The following is an 18739-nucleotide window of genomic DNA, read 5'->3' as shown; positions in this document are numbered from 1 at the left end:
CATCTTCGAAAATAAACATATTTTATGTAGAAGAAGAAAGCAAAAAAAATTGATATAAATCGAACAAGAAATTGACAACAAACTCTGATTTTGTAGTAAGAATTGATTTTCTGTGTTAACGTATCGTAGAATGAGGGAAGTAAATTTTTAGTGTATTAAGCTTACAGAACTCGCAAATTGAAAAACTGTTAAAACAGATAAACACAGCAAAATTCCCATATTACAGTACAGCAAAAAAATTAAATTATAGGATTTTTGTATGGGATTTTACAACAGTATTTTGTCATTAATGATAACAAAAAAGTACGAATAGTTTTAAAATTTGACTTATGTGAAGTAAAATACTTACAATTTTGTTGTAATAAAATTAAAAAACAAACTTGCTTACAAACGCTTTCAACAAACTGTTTAAATTCAAAGGAATCGTCTTTAAAACTTATTCCCTTGTGAGTTGTGACTGTTACGCAAATCGGTTAACTCCGGAGTAAAGTGTGAAATAATACCTAATTGGCGCTGTCATTTTTCTTAAAAAACTAAAAGAGAATCCTTCGCACATTTCAGTGGGATGAAATATCATCCAGGACGGAAAACGCGAGATGCTGGCGCTATGCCAGAGTTTTTACAATATCGCAGTTACTGATTTATTATTTAATCAGTAGAAACTTGGATTTACCCTAATTGAAGTAAGATAAACGTATAGTGTTTCAGACAGAGGTTTTTATGTGATTCCCATATTGAGGGAGTTGAGAAAATGTTTGTTCCAACGTTTTTTGGAGACCGCCATCTCTGATCGTTTTTCATTAAATATAGCTCAGAAGTACTGCAAGGAGGCCTTCTAATGAAAAAAAATCGCATTGAAACGGTCTCTCCATTTGAGAGCTACGATAGATATAACAGACAGACATCGACGTCAAACTTATAATACCTCTTTACCGTCAGAAATTAAAAGAGGTAATGTTGTTAAATGCAACAATCTCCAAAAGAACCATACAAGCTGTATTGCATTAAACTCGTGGATGATGCCGCGTGTCGTCTTTCCTAGACTGGCCGCCCGCCAGTTGCAATTAGCTCCCACTGCAGTTGCATACGAAACACTGAAACAAAGGCTGCACAAAAAACTTGCTAACTTTTACTGTGAACTCGTGATTCGTGTACGTGTTCCGAATTCACCTACTCGCTTAGGAATTTATTTAGGGAATAATTTTATTTATTGTTACGTATGTGTACAGAGCAGATGCACTGTCAGCAATCAATGTTAAACTTCCTTAATTTCGAGTCTGTAACACAAAAATGAAGGCTTTCATAGCAACTTGCGAGAGTCGTAAAATGCTTAACAGACGTCTACACCTATTAACTAACTTTCTGACAAATTTTGTCTATATATGTCCAGCAGTTTTCGAAATTTTGTGTGGAATGAGTAAGACAGCTTTCGCTTTTATGAAAACTAGGGCCATAATTATTGGGCCAGCTCGCACCGAGGAATTACTACACCTCTGCTACTGTGTTTCGTACTTTGAATGAGGGAAACGGAAGCCCGATTCCTTTTCCCCACCTATTACTCCTTAAAAGTGGGCAGCGCGTTCGTAGAGGCTCGCTATGATGTAAAAAATACTTTCGTTATGTTTAAACAAATATACCATTTTTAAATGTGACCACATAAAATAATACTAAAACTAAGTCCACAAGGCACCTTACTTTCAAATAGTAAATTATTATTTTAATTACATCTGAAATCATTGGCGACACATTCATTGTATGCCAAATTTATGGGCCGCCGCAGAACCCAATTCTGTATATGGACAGCAATTTATAACGACCAATAGAGCTATGCATAAGCTTCGAAAACGTTAAAAAACAATTAGTATGCATAGAATATACCTCATTACAAACCAGCTACAAAAAAGCAAAAAAAAAAAAATTCAAACATCGAAATCCTATATTTTCCCGCGCTAGAATTTTACCGCTTTTTTTTAAATGTAGAATATTTACGACATGGCCTTACTGACTATAACTCAAGCGGGCTTGATGCTATATGTCACTTGCATATACATTTATCTGTGTATTTTAGTGAAAATTCGTCGCACAACATACAGTATTATGTATTTTTAGAAAAAAAATACGTTGCGCCTTGTAGTCCTACAAGCTTGTGACAAATTCAGATGCTTTGATTTTAAATCTGTACTGATAATATAAAGATGAAGATTTGCATGTATGTTTGTAATGTTTTCAAATAAAAACTGCTCCACTAGCCTATGCTATATTCGGGTGAAGGCGGGGCAAACTAATGTCATATAAAATATGAATTTGATTAAAATAGGATTGCTTATAATGAAGTGGGTAGAATAACAAAAAATAGCACTCATTAATATCTTTTAATAGTTATACGAAACTGGGTTTGCCCTGCGGTTTCACACGCGTCGTACATCTCATATACCAATTTACCTTCTTCCTTCATTGTTCCCCAATAAATAGACTAACCATTTATAACCAACACGAAAATAATATATTTCTTTATTCGAATCAATACTTCTTGAGATTAACGCATTCAAATGCAATTAAACAAACAAACTGTTTAGTTTTAGATTGTTAGTAATTTTTTTTCATAATTATACAAACGGAATAAAAAATATACATAATAACAACCCAGGTTTTGCATCATTAAAAACGCTCGTTAGTTTAATACTTTTTTGAGAATTTTTGAAGTTATATATTTTAATTAACGTTTATTTGAGCAAACACATTATATTTGACAGGTCCACACATTTCTGTGCCAAATTTTTTCTCTTCTCGTCCCTTCACAGTTCATTTTATCTAATTAAGTAATTATACTGATTGTCTAGATTGCGTTTAAGAAAGCGACAAAAGCTCAAAGCGAAAATAAATGGACGTTTAATTGTAATTGACTTGGCCCTCAAATGTTTTCAAATTAAATTGCTTTCCAACATTTCTTGTACTTATATTTCTTCATTTTTGAATGCATATTTATAGAAGCAAACAGTTTGTATATAAATAACATAGGTATCAATTTAATATCAATCATCTTGATCAGTCAATATAAGCCTCCAGATACAAAGGTCTCCTGTGAGGGTTCAGGCCGTAGTCCACCACGCTGGCCAAGTGCGGGTTAGCAGATGTTACACGTCGTCACATGTAATATCAAATCAGATATTAATTTATTAAGTCCCACGACGCCAGTCAATTCATTTATTTAAACATAACATAATATCTTATTAATAGATATTGAAAGGAAGTATTATGCAACGATATAAAAATGTCGCCAATTAAATGCCAAGACGTTTTTTGTATAGACTACTGCATTATTTCATTACTTAGTTTAAATACTAGAGTATTTAATAATAAACAATTGATCCTAAGAGTCTTTAATATTTACAAAAGAAAGCCTTGTTTCAATAAAAGAACGACAGCTTCAACCAATTCGTGCCGATTGTAATTCACAAGGTTCGTAATTATATCTAAAAACAAGATCCTTAATTCCATTCAAGGGACTGTAACTAAAAATAATCCGGCGTAAAAACAAAGTTTTAATGATGATTTATACGAAATACGGGGAAATATTCAATCCTCGGAGATCAAGCTAAATAATTAACGTCGTTTTTCAAAATGAGACGAATATAATGCTTTGTCACGAGTAGATTGTAATTTGTAGCGAGGTAAGAGCGTGTTTGTGTTATGTTATGGTTCTGTATTTAATTATTTATTCTTATACTAGCTGCCCGGGTAGTCATTTATCCTAATTAAAATAACATGAACTATCCTTTCTTATCAGTTGAATCAAACTTCACTTGGTGTGCAATGTCGATTAAAATCGGATAAGTAGTTTAGCAGTCCATCACGGACAAGCAAAGTGAAATGTAATTTATTATTATTAAGATTGATTTCATGACCTTTAACTCATGTAATATAAACTGACATTGTAAAAAACACTCAGACGTAACATGTCTATTCAATATTATAATTGCGAAAGTTACTCTGCCTGTCTCTTCTTTACGGCACAACCGCACAACCGATTTCGGTAAAATTTGGTACAGACTTAATTTGAGATGCAATTATTCTCGGGTCTAATTTGTCCTTATTTAGGATAGTGCTTATCCCGAAACTGACTGTTTATAATTCCCTATTCTACGCGGGCGAAGCTACGGAAAACTAGTTTTTTTAATAATATGTTTTTAGAAATCATAAGAAAGGAGTTGGCTATGTGTAAAATATTAGTTTGAACGTAATAAGAATGCAATTCAACACAACTGTCTACTTGATGTAGTCAGTTGATAACAAATCGCAGCTAGTTACAAAGATTATTATTACTTTTAACAAGGTGAGGGTAGTTGGGCCGAAAGTTGAATAAACAACATACAAACACCAAGGCACAATCCGTACCGTTTCTATGTGATTCGACATTTTATAGGATTCGAAAGCTAAACGAATTGTGAAAAGTTATGGGAAGCGACCTCGGACATCTGTATCTTAACTCACAATTATTCATGCCACGGATTATTAAAACACAATTTATGTCTCACAATATTGTTATTTTTATTTAATTATATTTATGTAATTGCTAGCTGCGCCCCGCGGTTTCACCCGCGTAAGTCCGTATCCCGTAGGAGTATCGAGATAAAAAGTGGCCTATATGTTATTCCAGTTGTCCAGCTGTCTACGTACTAAATTTTTTTTAAGTTTTTGCGTGAAAGTGCAACAAACACACACACATCCTTAAAAACTTTCGCATTTATGATATTAGTAGGATTAGTAGGATTACTAAACGATAGTTTTAAGACAAATGAAAAGTTTAAAAAAACAGTTTCCCAACTGCAAGGCAACGTAATCTAATCAACCCTTTTTGTTTCGTTAGTGTTTTTATTGTTAGCTTAAATAACAGAAAAGCACATTCATTTCATGGCGTGCCTAAGTTTTACGAACACGGTAATAAAAGTATAATTAGCATAACTTATTCTTTAAAATTGAGTGGAATAGCATTTATTTTTAATAATAAATATTGAAAGTACAGTGCTCACTTTCTTAGCTGTAAAAAAATAAAAAATAAAAAATAAAAATCATTTATTGAACAATTTATAAATCCCATAAAACATGGACTCCAGACTCCCTATATAGCTTTCGCTGTGTTTCAGAATTCTGAGTCTTCCCGATACAGTACATAAAAGTTCAATTCAAGATACAATAAAATATAATTGCTGCTACATATGAAATTTAAATTCTATTATATGGATGTATATTGCTCGTTACATGAACTAAATAACAAATTATGAATGTTTCGTTAACTCAATAGACTATCTACTTTGATCCATTACTGAAATTAGCAAGACTGGTACAGTGAAAATTATTGAAATATAATGGTCACTGAGGATTATCGATTTATCAAGTAAAGAACAAAGAGAATCTACAACTGTATAATACACTTTGTTAACTTCATTATACATTGAAGCTTTCACAAAGGACCATCTCTCACGTAACCCTAAAATAAAGGCCATGGAACGTTAATGAAAATGATTAGGCCTATTTACAATTTCCACGTCGCCTTCATTTTGTTTCAAACAGCGATTAACGATGCTCCGTATTTAGAAATAAATCGAGTTTCAGTCAAATCTAACGACTTCTGTATTTTTAAATGGTTTTAAACTGCGCTATTGAGAATTAATTAATTGGTATTATATTTATTTACTACATAATTTCTAATGTTTAGAGCATACTTACACAACTCAAACAAATTCTTAATTAAAAACAGTATATACGACATATATATACAAGTACATACGAGTATCTTTAGTGTTTTTAGCTAATAAATATTTTATAACAAAATATAGGTAAATGTGAACAGATTTTCAAGATTTCATAATATTATGCTGATCACGCATTAATTTTATCACACCAATATCACTTCGTAATCTCTAAAAATGTATTTATATTTCAATAAAATTATAACCATAGCTTTGAAGTCCTTTAAAATACGCTTCAATTATCGTATTTATTTGAAAGCTCGCACAACTTTATCACAAAAACCGGCAGTGTAGCAACGAAGAGTGTGATCGTCTTTTTAGTTCATCAAAAATGCAAAACTTCATGAAAATGTATGCGGATCGGTGTCGAGTTTACAAAAAACGCCTGCGTTGCAGATTGCGGCTGGTCCATGGGTTTTCATATAGCCAACGAAGCAATGCATTACTTTTTAGTATTTAAAGTATATACGTATTATTTTTTATGTGTGTTCTGTAAATATTTATATAACATTATACATTATTTTATATTATTGTACTTAGTTTTTATTTTTTATTGTCATTTTACAGGTACGCTGCCACTGTCAGGAGGTCAATGTGGTAACCACTGAAAATCAGTGGAGAGTCTAAGTTCTTTTAATGGGCTTAGACTCTCATACACTGAGTGGACCTCCTGTTTATGCGAGGTTTATTTATCTTTTTGTAAATCAGATTATTCTTTATAATTATACCTTGTATAAATAAATGTATTTTCTTTCGTTCTTTTCTAAAGTAATAAAGGGACAGAAATACTGCTAAGCATTCATTCAAACACATGTTTATTGTTATGTGTTTTGTTAAAATGGAAAGGTACATCGGGGAAGTATCTACATTCTACATGCAAGTATTTTCATTCTAACTGCTAAGAAAAATAAAACTTATAAGGTATCATCATCATCAGCCCTTATATGTTCCCACTGCTGGGAGACAGGCCTCCTATGAGGGTTCAGGCCATAATCCACCACGCTGGCCAAGTGCGGGTTGGCAGATGTCGTCGAACTTTTGATTCTCGGACATGCCGGTTTCCTCACGATGTTTTCCTTCACCGTTTTAAGCAGTGGTGATGTTATCTACATGCGCAGATAAATTGAAAAACCAATTTATTTCCTGCACGCTCGTTATGGTGCGCATTTGAGACATTACGAAATCTTTAAATTCCGATAGATGGTGCTGCATTCAAAATATAGAATCTATGACGGCTGTTAATTATCTTTGACCGCACGAGCGATGCCGCGGCCAACAGCTAGTACTGCTTCTTTATTTCCAAGCGCCTACAGACTCAAGCCAGGCAAAGTCGGATCGAACAGCTAGTTATCCATAAGTAGCTTTTACTCGTATTGTTTAAGGAAAACTTGCTTCGTAAGTTAATCTGACGTCATGCTTTGTAAATTTTACGATTACGGGAAGGGTCGCAGATAAATATTTTTAAATAATACAAAGAAGGAAAAGGTTGTGATTTTGTTACATGAATAACAATTATATTAGTCCCTTACTTTTTTCAAACGAAAATATCACGGAATAAAATAATTTTACCGTCTACTGTAATGAAAAGTCTTTTATAATAACACTAGCTGCACCCGGCAAACGCTGTTCTGCCTTACTCTTATCATTTAGGGGTATAAAAATAGATGCTCGCCGATTTTAATACCTACCCGATATGCACACAAAATTTCATTAGAATCGACCCAGCCTTTTCGGAGGAGTATGGTAACTAACATTGTGACATGATAATTTTAAATATATAGAGAAGTACTTCATAGCGTTTTTCATTCTAGTACTTAATAGTACTACAGGTAAATATATAAATATATGATTTTTAGAAAAAAATAATGTTTTAATACAATTTTTTAAACATAATTTTACTTGAAGTTTTATATATTCTGTTGTTTAAAATAGTTTTAAAAAACAATCGGGTAACAGTAAAACACTACCTCAGAAGAATATCCTGATTACAAAATGTTAATAAGGCTGTCTTACTTTATCGACGAATAATCTTTTCTATCTAACTATTATACTAAATTACGTCTAGCCTAAAGATCAAACACATGCTTAAAAATATGCAACCCTACTTAAATGTAACATTTGAAAATGCCTTTTCCCTATATGCACGAACTAGCTGCGGCCCCGCGGTTTCACCCGCATATGTCTGTATTCCGTTGGAATATCGGTATAAAAAGTGTATATATGTGTTACTATGTGTTATTCCAGTTGTCCAGCTATCTACTTACCAAATTTCATTGCAATCGGTTCAGTAGTTTTTGCGTGAAAGTGTAACAAACATACGCATACACATACATTCATTCTCCCAAACTTTCGCATGTATAAGAATAATTACGCACGCGCGTATATAACCCGGATTATAATATACGGAAAGTTTCCTTTGAAGCCAATAAATTTAGATGCTATAAAATTATATATGTGTGATATTTTCAATTAACGTTAATGTTTGCTTATAAATATATGGTATTTTTTTAAATAAAAAGCATTTAAAAATACACATTGTTGAACTGCAAATAACAATTAATCCGGGTTTTCATTATTTTTAATACGCGAATAAATCAATTTAATCATCCGTTGTTACATAAATACTGTACTGAAATGCATTCCAATAGTCTGACGCGAGGCGCGAAATATTTTAAATAAACGATATGTGATAGCAACTCGTCCGTGTATTTAAAAATCAGTTGGAATCCCCCGAGCTCTATTCGGAACGCTTAACAGTTCCACAATTTCCATATATATTTTTAAATACAAGAACGAAAGTTCATGGCGAGCATTTTGTCCGTAAATTTCGCTAAAATTCCGTCGACCCTCGTTACGATTTTTGTAATCAAAAATGCAAATCTCCTGTTAAAATTATACTGATTTGCAAGTCCGCTCTTTCGACGACTACATTTTCTTTTTTAAGTCCGTTGCTGTTTCATGAAATTATCGTTGATTTTCAAACCTTTTCTTGTCCAGTGTTACGTACAAATATGGCGAGTTAAGTTATGGTTTGTGGCTGAGCTGAGCGCTGAATGAAACGTTGACAGATTTTAATCCGATGCAAAGCTGCTGTAATAAATAAAAAGGAAAAGATGTCGCGTAACGGTCGCTAGTTTTCAATGCTCGTGGGAAGAAATTGGGGGAAATTTTAGTTAGCGGGAAGTTTTAGGAAATTTTAGTATAGGTGTCTCATTTGGATTGTATTGTTCACAACATACAATGTTAATTGATTGATTTATTATTATTTGTAGTATTAAGTAAATACTACTTATTTTCTTGATGCAGGAACGGAACGAATGACATGGTATTAGAACGGATGAATTGGGGAAGTAATGATATTATCATCATTATTTATTTTAAGTTACTAAGTTTGATTACACGATTACATGACGTTAAAATTGTTTTATCTATCTTATTCTTGACAAAATATTATAGAAATTGGAACATTGTTTATTTTCGTATTCCATAAACAACAGCCAAGCCGATTAAAAAATAAATCATAAATGAATTTTCTGGATAGAAAAAAAAAATGAATTCTTATTTCTTCAATAGATTATTATACGCCTATAGATTAATCTAATGTTTTTATGAATTTTTCCATAGATACGTGAGTTCATCATAAAATTTCGGATTATAATAAGTATTAACCGTAATGTTTCAGTAAATCATTTTATATTTTATTGTAATATGTTCAATATATTTTTTATAGGTATTGGAATGCAGCGTAACAAATAAAATTTGTTTTTAAAGTTTAAAATTTAATTATATTTTACGGATGCAATCCACGTTATAGGCTGTGGCAACAATTTCTGTTAGAAAATAAGTATGAACGAAATGATAGTTAATAGAACAGTATTCAATCACAACATAACAAAAAACAGATAAAAGGAACTTTCAACTTTAATCCATTTTCAACTGACTTCAAAAAAGAGGTTCTCTGTTTCACCATTATCATCATCATGATCATCATCATCATCAGCCCATGTATGTTCCCTCTGCTGGGACATAGGCCTATGAGGGTTCAGGCCACAATCCATCACGCTGGTCAAGTGCGGGTTTGCAGATGTCATATGTCCAGCTCTGACAATTTGAAGACGTTTAGTTTTTCGTTTAAAGTAATAATTTGTATGCATATATGACTTGATTTTTTTTTGATATCCAACAGACTCAAAAACATTAAATTAAAGCAAAAAATTGAACTCAAAATAATAATTTTATTTTAATTAATGAGCAAACTTTAATTATTAATTTACTTCAATAATTTTCAAGTAGGTAAGATCCTTCACCGCCGTTTCCCATCAAATAATTAATCATAATAATTATAAATGAAAACATTTTTAAATAACAAAAATAGGACATCATAAGTTTTGAAAAAAAAGCAGGAATCGCTGTTATAAAAAATACAAGCGTGAGTATCATTTATAAATTAATAAGCACAGCTTCGAAGTAGAAATGATATTTGCAAATACATTTAAGTAAAATGTGACACGATTTGCGGGAGCTAACGTCACGTTTCTTAATAAAATTATTAAACTAGAATTCGACAGCAGAACACTTTAACGGCTCTTGTAGTATATATAATTTAATGAAATTGTACAGAAAATACCTATATTGAGTCATTAACTCTGGAAGAAAACGCTATATAGCGATATGACCGGAAATTGTATTATTTATAATTTACGTGAAATTTAATTAATAAATATGATATATCTATATATGATATAGAGAGGTGTCCTTTTCTGTACGCATTTACTTAAAAACTAATTTGGAGAGAACTAAATTCTCGGAATCAAGAGAAAAATGTACTGTGAAATTAATATCGTAGTATTCTGCACAAATAAACCTCTATCATACAACGAGTCTGCGGCACCGCAAAAATGTTTTGTCTATCCAAATAGTGCGACATAAATCCTATGAAATTTAGGCAACGTTAAACGCAGTCTCCATTTCCAAGTGCACTTGAATAATATCAACTGTTTTATCGCAATAGAATGCAGTAATTTGCTCGACACTGTAAATATGTTTTATAGGGTCATCACAAATGGAAACATTGTCGCTTCATTTATAAATTGTATTTTTAGATACGTGAGTCGTGTGATTTTGAGGTGTAAATCTGTATTTTTATTCTGTTTTAGGGCCATTTTATTTGCAGTTTGAGTGTTGAGGCTTTAAATTTTCTACAGATAGTGTATATTTGAAATATTGTAGTTGTTTTATTCTCGGTACAATGTATGCATATATTCTCAACACAAAAATGTTTCATGTGAATTATTTTCCCATGGCCATTCTTCGTAAATGTGAACTTATCAGAGCAGTGCTTTATGTGAAGTTGATATTGTAACAATTTTTTTTTTTATGTTACAGTCGGCAATGGAGCTGGTGGGACGCCTGATGGTAAGCGCTACCACCGCCCATGAACATTTGGAGAGGCATAAGGTCCATTGCAACCTTATGCCTCTACAAATGGATTGCCGACTATTTGGGAAGGGATTAAGAAAGGATTGGCGATAGGAATAAAGGAAAGGACTGGGAAGAGTAAGGAAAACGATATGGGCCTCCGGCTAGTCTATAAAACTAATATGATAATAATTTAAAAAGAAATTCAAAAACTCTTAACTATCCTTACTTCAGCACTAAAATATTGTTACCATAATAAACATTATTTTACATAAAGGAGAAGAACAAATATAACATGGGTCTGTGCGCTGGCGCCTTAAACATAACAATTACGGCTAATCTCTAATTAGTACATAGTCACACATTCTATACGAATACTTTGTATCCAAATATTAGGTATTCTCTTCTCTTCTCATATTTTTAATATTGAATCATTATCATAATAAAAATAGATTCCTTTAATCGAACAACGTAAACTTCTGTAAATTTTGTGTATTGTGTTTATCTTATTATCATGTTGTATTCTTATCAAATTAAATTACGATTCAATTAAACTAGAATTTAATTTTGGTATTGAAAATTGAGTCCGTGACTTTTCCTTCACAGTGATTTCCCATTGAAATCGGCAATATGTTTATATAGGCAAGCGACCTTACGCTTCTACCAATGTTCATGGTCGGCGGTAGCGCATACCAACCGACCAGCTTACTGACGATGATATAAAAAACAATATCCTATCCTAAATAATTTCCTAAGTTAATAGACATCACGTCCTGTATAATAAATTTTTCCTAAGTTTTAATAGACGTCACGTACTGTATAATGGTCAAATAATCTCATACCAATGAGACTTGAACAAGAATGTTTTCAGGTGAATTAAAAATGCAGGATTGTTAACAACACCTCATTAGTAAGTGACGTAGACGCTAACCTGTGTCCTCCATCACACCGTGCTGTAACGAGCAGTCATTTTCGTTAAAAATCGCGAAAAAGTAATTCATTAGAACTTATCTTACTTAGCATAATATCTATACTAATATTATAAAGCAAAAGAAAAATAGATTTTGTTTGTTTGAATTAATCTCAGGCTTGAGGCTATATATGTACCACGGGCGAAACCGGGGCGGACCGCTAGTGTATAATATATGTATATTGTATGCTTCTATATAGTACAATACGAGACATATATATGCGTAATAGTTAGCGCCGATTTAACTCAAATACCTAACCGAGCTTATCAATAGACCGGCGGTATCTCGTATTGCTTTCAGCTTACCAATGTTGCAATGCACAATGATCAATCTACTAATATTATAAATGCAAAAGGTGTGTGTTCGTTTATCTGCCTTTCATTTCGCATCGGAGCTATTTTATTATTAATCAATCAATCAATCAATCAATCAAAAACTCTTTATTGTGCACCTTTACAAGAAGAGTACAAACAGGAAATAAATAAAATCAGCAATATGAAGAGCACAACAGGCGGTCTTATCGCTTAAGCAGCAATCTCTTCCAGACAACCTGGTGGACAAGGAAAACGCAGTGTATACTAATGTAAAATATCTTCTTTCCTAATATCTTGTTTAGACTTACGTATTTAGCCAGATTTTTTTTAAAGAAAAACGTCAAAGTTAATAAAAAAGTGCTTATATAATATTTAATGCTTTTATACAAAGCTAAGATAAACACAATATATCATTTGATGACATTGCATATTCAATAAATATAAAAAGAATACCAGATGACGTTTTAAATATGTTCAAGTTCTGAATAATTGCATCCTTCTGCCTTTTTATGGCGCCAACAACTTATAAAATCACAACTTTCCAAGATTCAGAGCGTAAGTAGTTTTAGGTTATATAAATATCAAATTCTTCTTAAACGTTATAAGTCAGCGAATATCACTTGTCTTACGTGCATTAAAATACGGTTTACTTGCGATATAAAGTATGATAATAGTTGATATTAATTTGCTATGTTTGAATTTTATTTGCAATTCTCTATTCGTCTGAAAATTATGTCTCATATTGTGTATATCACAAAACCTAGAATAATTTTTATTGTATAATATAAACACTATATCGTGGAAAATACTCAACTCTTTTAAATAGAGAGTAATTTAATAACGTAAATTATTATTCCAAGTAAATATCGATCTGTTTTCATTACTATTAAGTGAATACTCCAATACATGTAATAGTAGTACTTATATTGGTCTACATACTACGAATTCATCTTTTAACCATTCTTTCGTACTTTCATCCTTTTTCCTTGAGAAGCCATACAAACTACACGACGGCCAGGCTTGCAATGGGAATTAAATTGTATACGTGGATGATGGAGAAGCGGATATGAATAACTTTATCGTCTTCATCTTAGCACATGTTGAGTATTGTGGCTTGCTATCATAGCTTGTAAGGACAATAATAGAAATATAAGAGTTAACCTGTCAGACCGGTGGATTGGAAAAATATCTCAGTTAATTTATCTAAATTTAGTAAAATCTACTCAAAGGTACATTTTTGTTTTTTTTTATACTAGCAGCGCCCCGCGATTTCACCTGCGTAAGTCCGTTTCCCGTAGGAATATCGGGATAAAAAGTTGCTTATATGTTATTCTAGTTGTCCAGCTGTCTACGTACCAAATTTCATTGCAATGGGTTCAGCAGTTTTTACGTGAAAGAGCAACAAACAAGCACACATCCTTACAAACTTTCGCATTTATAATATTAGTAGGATAGGATAGTATGATTATTTATTATTACATATTCGTGTAACAGACGGCAGGCGCAAGTCAGTCGGCATCATAATATCATTAAGCATGCTTAAAGTGCATCTCCATGCCCCCGTGGGCACGGATCTCTTTCAAAACTGAATGTCATCGCGGTTGTCTTTCAAAACGTATTCATTCAAATTCCTCACGCTTGTTAATGTTACTGCATTGCTTTGTAAACCGAGTGTCTGGGGTTGATGCGTTTTTACAAGTGACGAATTATCGTTTATGTTACAACTAACTAAATAAAATGTAATTGTATCTAGGAGGAATACCCCAAGATACAGGCTATCCTAGTTTGGGGACCAATGCACGTACAGCTACAATAAATATATTAAAAGATATTTGTGAGATTGTTCCATTGGTTACGTTTATCTGTATTAAAAAAAAACTCCTTCGAAACAACATGGATGAATAACTAAATATTATCATCATTCAAAATACAGATTTTCACTAATTATTCATTCATACTATATGAAATAATAAACGATATATTTATGATAACAATAGTACTGAGGATAAGATAGTAGAATACATCTAATTGTCATCTGAAGACTATTTCGACCATGTAGCGAAACACAATAGAGCCTAATTGCTTGCCTGATAACAATGAATGAATTGATTACTAAGCAAAAGTGTTACAATTGTTGTAGAAAGGATAGTTCGGTTAAACCTTATTGTTTATTTAATGGGAAATACTAATCTGTGTGAATATAAAACGTCGAAACCAGAGAAATTTAGTTGGGCAATATGGACCAAGAGTACCCACCGAGAAATGGTAATCTTGAAATATATTATGTGTACAATCAGCTTAATCACTTTAAGATGATTTAGTGAAATAGAAATTTATTTGTTTTTTATTAATAGTGATGAATGGTATTATACAATTTAATTAACAGAGACGTTATTGGCATTAATTCAAAAGAATTAACTATCTAAGTTATCTAATAACGTTTTTGTTTAAATATTATGTAAGAGTCAGGCAACATAAAATAAACGATTTTTTAATATATCACTTACAAACAATTTTTTCATTTAATTTTTTGGTATTGTTAGTGTAGAGTTAGAACATATAGAAATATACAAAATCACCCACTTACTGAACAACCAGAATTATTCTTGGCAAATCTCCAGACGACAGGATTATAATGATGCAAATAATTGAATATAACATCGTTTACAAAATTCTTTCCACGTTAAACAAATGCCCACTTGTTTGCCAATCTCCCCAAGCCACTTTCATACTTACTAACATAAACTTCATCGTAGCGTGTTCCCGCATAATTAATACCAATTTCACTAAATACAGTAAAATTTAACTGTCGTCGGCATTTAATCGCTGAACGAGCAAAAGACAAACCTAAATGCGTATTTTGTAATGACAAATGAGTATCGTAGAAGGCAAAGACAGTTCCGCTTTCACATTTATGGTTACTTGACATGCAAGCGTGCCGTTTTGGGCTTCTGAAATTTCAATTGCTATTCGGTCGTAAAATGAGCAGTAAAGTTTGTTAAATAGTTACGATAAATTTTAACTACTGAATTGTACGGGTTGGGGAACTACTTTTTATATGGCTAATGAAGTGTCATCTTTATCGTGAAATGCTTGAAGAGGTTAAAGGTTTAAAAAAACGTTATTAAAGTGGATGATAATTGTGAATCCAACTAAGTTTTAAACAGTTTACGATGCAAATATATATTTAAATATATATGTTTTTTAATACTGCCAGTAAAGTAAATCTGTATTTCTTTGTTTTTATTAATAAATAAAGAAAAATACCCCATTCAGTCTTCTATTGAAGACCACCAAATATACAACGTTGCAGAACATAGCATCAGCAAGAACTTTCCAATCCCTTTTTTTGAGTGGGGTAATCTTTCATAGATACCCACGACCCCCGGTGAAGGAAACGTGGATTTGTCAGATTCCTACCCACTAAAACCCTGATGTGTTCCATCGAACCGTTTAGTGAAGGGGCCACGAGCTGGTGAGTATGTGTTCGCAACCCCCTCGGATGTTCCAGTCTCTAGAGGTTCGAATGAAGTTACATACGTACCTAACCAAATTAGTTCAAAAATTTAAAAGGAGAAAAAACTTCAAGCACATGAAAAGAGTATCTTTTAGGCATTTATAATTACTAAGAAAACATGTATTTGTATTTACTACAGCATTCAGTATTTACGTGATTTCTTCGTCTATTTCACATCCGAGCTGCGGAAATTATAACAATCTACAAACAATTTAAACTACGAGCTTCCAATATTGAATATTTGAATATAAATAGGAATCGAAAACTATTCAGAACAAGCAGTTTGTTTGTCCGTGAATATTGCGAACATATGTGTTGTAGTGTTTTCGAATCAGAAGTTTTCAATACACAAACATCGATTAAACTGTGCCAGATATATCGGTGTACTGTAAATATGCTAACATCTCAACATGTGAATAAAATGAAGTCCCATGTCCTCTAGTGGGGTTTGGGGCAGGTGATATACATCTGTTTGACCGATTTATTTGTTGACAAGTAGGTGATCAGCGTTCGGTGTCCTGCCAGTCCGAGACTTTTTTTATGAGTCCCCACTGAATCGAACCCAGTTCCCCGCGGCGTACGTCTACTCTAATTCACGCGTTAACCACAGAGCGAAGGAGGGAGTTGGATGCACGTGAATATTGGTGTATAAAAGTTTTGGAACTTCTGTTACTGCACCAGTTTGAATAGTTTTGATTCTTAAGAAATCATTGTAATGAAGACTCGATGCGTTATTTATATCGAACTAATATTACAAACGTGAAAGGTTTTAAGTATGGAATGATGGATGTTTGTTACTCTTTCACGCGTAAACCGCTTATCCTATATGTATGAAATTCAGTTCGGAGATAGATAGTTTGGATGAGCACATAGAATAATTTCTACCCGGGTATCACGCGTGTAACACAGCTACTAATGTATAACGTTACTCAGATTAAAAAAATGGGCGTGAGATGAAGTGTTCAGAAATGCTTATGCTTAAATGCATCCATAAATATTAATATACCTATATATATATAATTGAACCACCTTCAAAGAGCTAGACCAAATTTTCATGGGACCACACGGATGGCATCCATCGAGCTTTCAAATAAAAAAAAGAATTATCAATCCATTCACCCAGTCGAAACTTCTTAGTTACCAAATGCAAAAAGGTACAGTCAAATTGAGAACCTTCTCTTTTTGAAGTCAGTGGAGAACCTTTAGAGAACCTATGACTTTGAGTTTCAAAGATTTGTAAAGAAATATCTGAAATTGTCTAAATTAAATGCCCAAATTTTATATAAAGCAGTACAATCGTCCAATTTTAATAGGTTCCAATTCTTTAATACCGCTAGTTGTTGCAGCTATTTATATTTGATATCTGCCATGTACGTACTACCATACAACCAGAGTTTAAATTATTTTGTTTCATTTTTCTGTGTAACATTAAAGAATCCACGTGCGACTTGCCGCACCAAATAAAATTAATTAATAACATTGCCTTTGCCATCAAATAAAGCCTAAATGTACCTCATACATATTAAACCATCATTTTCCGAATGAGTTAACAATATTAATTAAATTCTTAAGGTTAATGACATTTAAAATTCTCATGACCTTGAAAGCCAGATATAATGGTGAAGGTTAATTAGGATGGAGTTAACAAGCAAATGATTTTCTTTCAATTTCATTGAAATCGATTAATATTTGACCACAGATTAATTATTATTACATGTAGCTATTAGTTGTTATTTTTTGCTATCAGTATAATTGTATGCATGTATTTTTATAATATTTTCATTTTGCTGAGTTTAAATCAGTCTGCAGAATGCAACTTTACTGTTATTATATTCTACTAGCTGCGCACCGCGGTTTCACCCGCGTAAGTCCGTATCCCGTAGGAATATCGGGATAAAAAGCCTATATTTATTTTCCTATATGTTAATCCATGTATCCAGCTGCCTACGTACCAAATTTCATTGCAATCGGTTATGTAACTTTTACGTGAAAGAGTAACAAACACACACATCCTTACAAATTTTCGCATTTATAATATTATTAGGATAATAGTATACTAGCTTCCGGCCGCGGCTTTGCCCGCACAGTCGCAGGAAAGATTTCCTCGCCTGTTCCTGTTCCCGTGAGATTTCCGGGATAAAAACTTACCTATGTTAAGTTATAAATAGTGTAACTAACACCACTTTAAATACTATATATATATATATATATATATATATATATATATATATATATATAAGTATATACGAAAAAAACCTCGGGTTCGAGACAATAAAAACAACGAATATCTCAAAAACTTTATTCAAGTACATTGAAAGCATAATCATGTGTTTCTCCTAAATTATATATTTACAACTTATCCAGAATTACATCGTCTCGTATTGAATATATTTCATAAGCTTTGGCTATAGTGAAGACAAGGCTTACTTAAAACTATATGTTTCGAGGTTTGTTACATAGCTCTTATTAAATTCCATATCTTTATTTTAACTGAATTGTTATTTAACGTTCATAAATTTTCTTAGAATACATGCAATAGTCGGAAATCAAACATAGTAAAAAATCAATTTATACGTTTAGGTGCTTAAAACTACGCAACGGACTTTGATGCATTTTTTATAGAGAGAGTGATTCATGAGAAGGTTTATATGTATATTATATGTATAATTGCACCCGTGCGAAGCCGGGCGGATCGCTAGTTTATATTATACAATACAATAGAATTATATTATACAATAAATAGGTTTTATCACAAACTTTACGAACTGT

The sequence above is a fragment of the Zerene cesonia genome, chromosome 17 (assembly GCF_012273895.1).
Source record: "Zerene cesonia ecotype Mississippi chromosome 17, Zerene_cesonia_1.1, whole genome shotgun sequence".
Taxonomy (NCBI): Eukaryota; Metazoa; Arthropoda; class Insecta; order Lepidoptera; family Pieridae; genus Zerene; species Zerene cesonia.
The sequence above is the reverse complement of the archived record's forward strand: the minus strand, read 5'-3'. Positions refer to the sequence as shown.